The sequence below is a fragment of the Loxodonta africana genome, chromosome 2 (genome assembly GCF_030014295.1).
Source record: "Loxodonta africana isolate mLoxAfr1 chromosome 2, mLoxAfr1.hap2, whole genome shotgun sequence".
In the NCBI taxonomy this organism is placed as follows: Eukaryota; Metazoa; Chordata; class Mammalia; order Proboscidea; family Elephantidae; genus Loxodonta; species Loxodonta africana.
In genome coordinates, this window is record NC_087343.1 from 44,208,298 (window position 1) to 44,215,571 (window position 7,274).

At 42.2% G+C, this 7,274-nt stretch overlaps 1 non-coding gene across 1 annotated transcript; it reads left to right on the forward strand.

The window, feature by feature from the left end:
• Positions 1 to 5,765: 5,765 nt before the first annotated feature.
• Positions 5,766 to 5,836, forward strand: TRNAA-UGC (transfer RNA alanine (anticodon UGC)). Its single transcript has one exon. It is a non-coding gene; the product is annotated as a tRNA-Ala (tRNA).
• Positions 5,837 to 7,274: the final 1,438 nt, after the last annotated feature.

The window sequence follows — 7,274 nt, forward strand, 5'->3', positions numbered from 1 at the left end:
TGAAAGGGCCATCAACTCAGTTGCAGAATTTATAGGGTTTTTTTTTTTTTTTAATAATAGCTGAGATGGAGGTCCTCAGTGTGGGTGTGGAGTCAGTGATCTGGAGATTGGTGGGAAGACACAGCTTGAGGGTCGTGGTTAGCATATAAAGCCAATGTCACAAGTCATCTTTGAAGCTGTGGGAGTGAGTGAAATTACAGAGGGATGAAAGTAAAGAGTGAGAACAGGGCTGAGTACAGAAAAATACCAAACAATCCCACAGTGTCTTCTATTTTCAGTTAACTTTTTAGGTGTAGCTTACCTTCTCAGTTAGATTACAGACTCCTTGGTGTTAAGGTCAGCTTCCAACGTTCTCTTTAAATTTAATTCCTCTTTAGTGCCTTAGATAGGATAGGTGCTTAAGAGTTGTCATCATTTCTTACGCCATCAAACTTTGGGAAAGAGCCTTCTGTTTCCTTATACTTATTCTACCTTTAACTATTTGGGTTCTGCCCCTGCTACATGGTCGAAATATCTCTTTAGCAAGTTATGTATGATTCCTCCATCGTGAAAACAGTTGGCCTGCTCTCAAGTTTGGAACTTCTGGAATTTCTCTGCAGCATTCAGCACTGTAAACACTTCTCCATCATTAAACAGTCAGCTCTCATGTTTTCTGTACCATGCTTGTTCTTGGTTCTTTTTAAATCTTGAATATTACTTTTTAGATTCACTTGCTGGCTCCTGTTCATCTCAGTGCCTTGAAAACAGATATTGCCCAAATTTCCATCATTGTCCCTCTTCTCTCCTTTTTCTACCTCTGCCTTGACAGTCTCATCAATGGTCTCAGCTATGGCTTCTTTGAGAATGATCTCCAAATCTAAGACTCAAGCCACACTGTCTTTCCTGGTCATTTGGGGCTCATCCTCTGGAATTAGGGATGGAGGGTAGATCCTGAGTGCCAGGCTTCTCTTTAATAAAGCAGCCAACAACCCTGGGTGGATATTGTATACATCATTAGCCTGATGGAGTAGACAGATAGGGGTGGATCAGAGAACAAAATGGAAAGTTGACCTCTAGAGTGGCAGGTCAATAGGGCACAAACTTGAAGGACTGGACACAAGATGGGAAGAAGAAGGAAGAGCAAGTTGTGGTAGGCAAGTGTGGTGTCATTCTAGAATTTCTCTCATGGACATTGTGTTCTGACCATGTGGCATGGATTGAATTATGTCCCCCCAAAAATGTGTTACCAATTTGGCTGGGCCATGATTCCTGGTATTGTGTGATTTTCCTATATGTTGTAAATCCTGCCTCTATGATGTTAATGAGGGAGGATGGACAGCAGTTTTGCTATTGAGACAGGACTCAGTCTACAAGGTTGGATTGTGTTTTGAGGCAATCTCCTGAGATATAAAAGAAAGAAGCTAGCAGAGAGACAGGGAGACCTCATACAACCAAGAAAGCAGTGCTGGGAGCAGAGTGTCTCCTTTGGACTTGGGGTTCCTGCATGGAGAAGCTCCTAGTCTGGGGCAAGACTGATGAGAAGGCTGATGGAAAGAGAAAGCCTTCCCCTGGAGCTGACGCCCTGAATTTGGACTTTTAGCCTACTTCACTGTGAGGAAATAAATTTCTCTTTTTTACGGCCATTCACTTGTGGTATTTCTGTTATAGCAGCACGAGATGACTAAGACACCGCAGCATGGCTCTTAACCTGGGTTAACACACTTCTCCAGGGTCAAGAACAATACCCTAGGTACTGATTTCCAAGTCCTATTTCCATGAGGCTTTGTCAGATTCCTCCAGCGGAACCTACTGATTCCTTTTTCAATGCTCACTTGGCATTTGTTATTCAGGGTCTGCCCTGGCTCAGTTTCTTTTCATTCCCTTTTTTTACTGTCCAGGGGGACCCCATCCACCCCCATGGCTCAAGATGTTACTTTTATGTTGACAATTCCCAATTCTACATCTTCAACCTAAACTCCGAATTTGTAAATCAGCCTACGTAGTTGTTGATGTTAGGTGCTGTCGAGTGGCTTCCAACTCATGGCGACCCTATGCACAACAGAACGAAATACTACCCAGTCCTGCGCCATCCTCACAATTGTTGCTAAGCTTGAGCCCACTGTTGCAGACACTGTGTCAATCCATCTTGTTGACGGTCTTCCTCTTTTTTGCTGAGCCTCCACTTTACCAAGCATGTTGTCCTTCTCCAGGTACTGATCCCTCCTGATAACTATAGATTCCATAAAAACTTAAAATTCAGTATACTCTATACTGAAGCCATTGTCTTTTCCTCCAAACTGACTCTGCCTATCCCTCGCGTCTCCTCTCCTGAATCATCCAGTAATCCAAATCAGAAACCAAGGAGTTATTTTCAACTCGTCTACTTTCCTCCATCCCTAAATCAATTTTGCCTCTTAATTATCTGTTAATTTGTTCGCACTTTTCCATTTCCACTGCCAATTTCTTGGTTTATCCCTTATCATCTCAATACTCCTGGATATTCCAGTAGTTTCCTAACCAGTCACTAGTGTAAAGGTTTTATAACTTCCCATTCTGTCATCCCTGCCATTATCATAATTATCTTTTCAAAGTGAGATACTGATATTACTCTATAGTTCAATGACTTCTCACTGGCCACCACCAGATAAAATTCAAACACAATCTCCTTCCTAATTTGCCCTCCTACTTCTTTAGCGTTATCGACAACCATTTTCCCACTAGTGTCTCAGGTTTCATTTCTACTAGTGGTGGTCTCCTTAACACACCGTGTTGTTTCCTAATTCCATGACTTTGTGCGTGCCCATGTGTCATCTTCTTACATCATCTTCTCTTTGAAGGCTTTTCTGACCTTTTCTTTTTTCTCTATTCCTCTTCCCTACCATATCCCTTATGGAGACCTAGTGGCACAAAGAGTTAAGTGCTCAGCTACTAACTGAAAGGATTGGGGGTTTGAGCCTGCCCAGTGGCTCAGCGGGAGAAAGACCTGGCAATGTACTTTGGTAAAGATTACAGCCAAGAAGACCCTGTACAAAAAAAAAAAAAAAAAACCTGTTGCCGTCAATTCCGACTCATAGTGACACTGCAGGGCAGTTCTATTCTGTCGCACGGGGTCGATAGGAGTCGAAAACAACTCGACGGCACCTAACAACAACAACCATATGCCTTGTACATAACTATGTTCTAGTACTTCTAGAAATGAATTGTAGTTCCCTGTTTCCAAAAAAAAAAAAAAACAACCTGTAGTGGCAGAGTGGATTCCCACTCACAGTGGCCCTATAGGACAGAGTAGAACTGCCCCATAGGGTTTCCAAGGCTGTAAATCTTTACGGAAGCAGATTGCCACACCTTTCTCCCGCGGAGCAGCTGGTGGTTCAAGCCACTGACCTTTTGGTTGGCAGTCAAGAGCTTTAACCACTGCGCCACCAGGCAGCTCCTATTCACAATACACATAAGGATTTTAAAGGCTCAGGAGGTCTTTCAAGAAACTTGTTTGGTCTAACTTAGCTCTAAACCTGTTGCCATAGATTTTGCCTCTTATAGGCCCTATAGGTCAGAGTAGAACTGCCCCATAGGGTTTCCAAGGAGTGCCCAGTGGATTTGAACTGCCGGCGTTTTTGGTTAACAGCTGTAGCTCTTAACCACTCTGCCACCAGTCCCTCCAATACCCAGGCAGGGCAGGCAGAGACCCCTAAGCAGATCCTTACAATACACTGAGCAGTAGACCTAGGTAGAGATGTGCCCGGGATGGAGAGGTTCCAGAGAAGTGTCTAATCCAGGCTTGAGGGGGTCTGGGAAGGATTTCTGTAGGAAATGGTTTCCATTGCTCACAACAGTATAACTGCTAATTTAATCCTCAGAATGGAAACTCCTTGGAATCTTAATACCTCCAGGGACTGAATTTCAGGTTTGAATGTAAATATCGAAAGTTTTTTCATTGTGCAAAGATAGACAAGTCTTCCAGGTTATGCTTTTCTGGTTTTCATTCCTGTGGTCAAACTCATCTTTGAACTGGCCTGCCCCAGGCTGAATCACACCTCCAAACTCAACTCATTGAACTTGCATCCATCTCTTATTTTACTGTTGTTTATGTTTTCCTATGTCGGTCATAATGGTTTCCAATCATAGTATTTTAAGCTTCCTAAGGGTAGGCAGGTGGGTAAGGGTAGGCATGGGTCATTTACATTGTTCTCTCATAGAATCCAAAAGTTCCAAGTTTAGAGTAGGAACCCAGCAAACATTTATTGACTGCAGCAAACACAAGCCTAATTAAATATTTCCTATTTGGCTTGAGACAGCAGAGATGCTAATACGATAACCCTGAGCCTGTGCTGAGATACTTAAAGACCCTGCAGGGCCTCAAAATTACAGGCAGTCCCTAGGTTAAGAATGAGATACATTCCTAAGTGTGTCTTTAAGTTGAACAGGTACGAATGGTTCTAATTAGCCTTTACAATGGTTTAAAAGCTGTGCATCCAGCAAGTGACAGTGATTGCAAGGAAGAATTTGTTGCGGGTCGGGGTTGGTTCAATCGTTTCAAAGTGAGGGCAAATTTACCTAACTTTAAAGGGCAAGTATGAGTTGTCCATAAATTGGATGTTTGCAACCCAAGGACTGCATGTAACTAGTACTTTTTCTTGGAAATGTTGAATTTGCTCATGATTTTTTTTTCCTTCACTACAATAAAAAGTGCATCTCTTTCCCCCTTCACCCTCTCTGTCCCCACCAGTCTCATTTCCCCAAGTCACCACTGGCAACAATTTGTTAGGTGGTATTTCGAAAATGACCTGGGCATTTGTAAATGTCTTGTTTTTATAGAGAGAGAAAAATGAGGTCATACTTTAGACACCTTTTGGTGCCTTCCTCCGATTATTGAACATTAATCCAAACTTTTAAATCAAGGAGTTCTTATTCATAGAATATCCTAAAGCTTGATGGGAAATCTTTTGATCAAAGTCTTCTGATAGCACTGATGGCTTAGGACTCATCCTACATAACCAGAGTCCATGGTCTTAGAGTTCCTCAGATCCTTGACTAAAAGGGAGCCTTGTAAAGTACATCTAACACTCCACAGATCAAAGCTGGGGCCTGTAGCTGCAATTCTTTTTTTTCTTTTCTTTTCAGTTTCTTTTGAAAACAGGGGCTTTAACATTTAACACAGCCTTCTCAAGACCTTCTCTGCCTCCGTCTTTTTCTCTGTTACGCATACGCATGCTCTCTCATGGCCTTGACTGTCTTCCAACTCCGTGGAAAATTCCTGTGCATTCTTACTTAGAGCAGCATACCCGTTACCCACTGCTGTTGAGTCGCCTGCTCACGAAGGCCCCACGTGTTGTCACAGAGCAGAACTGTAATCCTTACAGAAGGAGATGGTCAGACCTTTCTTCTGTGGCATTGTCGGCTGGGTTCAAACCACCAACCGCCAGCCTTTCAACCTAACAGCTGAACGTAAACCACTTTTGCCACCCGGGGACCCTCTAGAGCCGCATAGAGGCCCTTATAGGAGGGTGGGTGGAGCAGTGGAAACAACACACTATAGCCAGCTAATCTCAACCAGGGAATGTTAGAGCTGGAGGGTTCAGAGATTATCTACTTCTTCCTTTTCATTTGACAAAGAAAGTGACACCCAGAGAGGATAAATAACTCCCTAAATTCCATTGTGAGCCAGTAGTAGAAACAGGATCATCAGAAAACAGGTACGGTTAGGTGCATGGGGTTATATGCAGTAGGGTAGATAATAGGTATCATTACTTGGAATTATTTAGAGGTGATTATGACATTAACATGAGGCATTGGTGGTTCAGTGGTAGAACTCTCAACTTGCATGCAGGAGACCTGGGTTCGATTCCCGGCCAATGCACTTCATGCACAGCTTGCATATTGCTTTGATGCTGAACAAGGTCCAGCACAGCTTCCAGACTAAGACAGACTAGGAAGAAAGGCCTGGTGATCTACTTCAGAAGATCAAAACCTGACACATAGCGGGTAGCCATGAGTTGGAACAAACTCAACAGCAACTGGAAATGGCACAATAATTTTCAACCCGCCCATAAGAATATGAGATTGTGCATCACTTCTACCTTTATTCCCTGAGAAGATGTTTCTTCCAGAAACTATCTATGCATTTATAAACATCTTTTCAAAATATTCAAATGGGGAGGCTGTACGTTCATACCAATAGGAGCTTCATTATTTGTATCCGCAATGTACAAATGAGGACGCGGAGGCGCACGGAGAGTGAGAGGCTGACTCGGCAGCTCACCACAGGGAGCTCCTGGACGTCTGCCTGGGCTTCTGCCGGCTCCACTCTGCTAATTTCTATTCAGTGTTATTATTGCGGTCTTACTGTTAAGAACACGTTCTTTGGGTTTTCTGCTTATCTCTAAGCTGAGAAAAAAGTTTTTCTTTTATTTTTTCTCTTTCTTTTTTTCAACCTTCAGCTTCTATGACATTAATTTAAAAAAAAAAAAAAAAGTAAATGTAAGTGGAACAGGTCTAAAAGCAGCCTGTTTGCAACCTGATCGGGGACCTGGACCGAGACCAGCTGAGCCTTGGTGTAGGGTTCTATAAACACATTTCAACAATTTTTCCAAGTGGCAATTGGTTTATTTCCATTGAAACACTTGAAGGCATTGAATTAACAGTACATTTCCTAAACTATTGAAAGAGCAGCGGTAAAATGGTAGTTATATATGTCAGACGGGGAAATGGAGAGCTTACGGAATCTTTTTACTTTAAAGCTGAAGCACCATTTAACATGCCTTGTATTAGCTAGATGTATTTTTAAGGTCTGGAGTCTCTGGGTGGTGCAAGCAGTTAACACACTTGGCTACTAACCAGAAAGTTGGGAATTCTGTCCACCCAGAGATGACTCAAAGAAAGGCTTGGTAATCTACTTCCAAAAATTCAGTCATTGAAAACCCTATGGAGCATAGTTTTTCTCTGATGCTTATGAGGTTGCCATGAGTCAGAATTGGCTCAAAGGAAATTGGCTTTTTTTTTTTTTTAAGGTTAGAATTGGTTAATACAACACCCTCATAGCCCATAGTTTTTATTAAGATTGATAACTGATGGACCAGATAACCTCTAACATCACTTTCTGCTTTAAGCTTTATGATTCTCTGTAAAAGTCATTTGCTCCCTAAACCTGGAGAACCTGGTGAATTATGTGAACCAACTCTGGAAAGTATTTCAGCATTGTTTTTGTTTGTGTCAAAGAACCTACTATACGTACATAAAAAATACTATGTTATCCATTGTTTTACCAAAAGCCATAACTTCCATTGTCAGAGAAGACA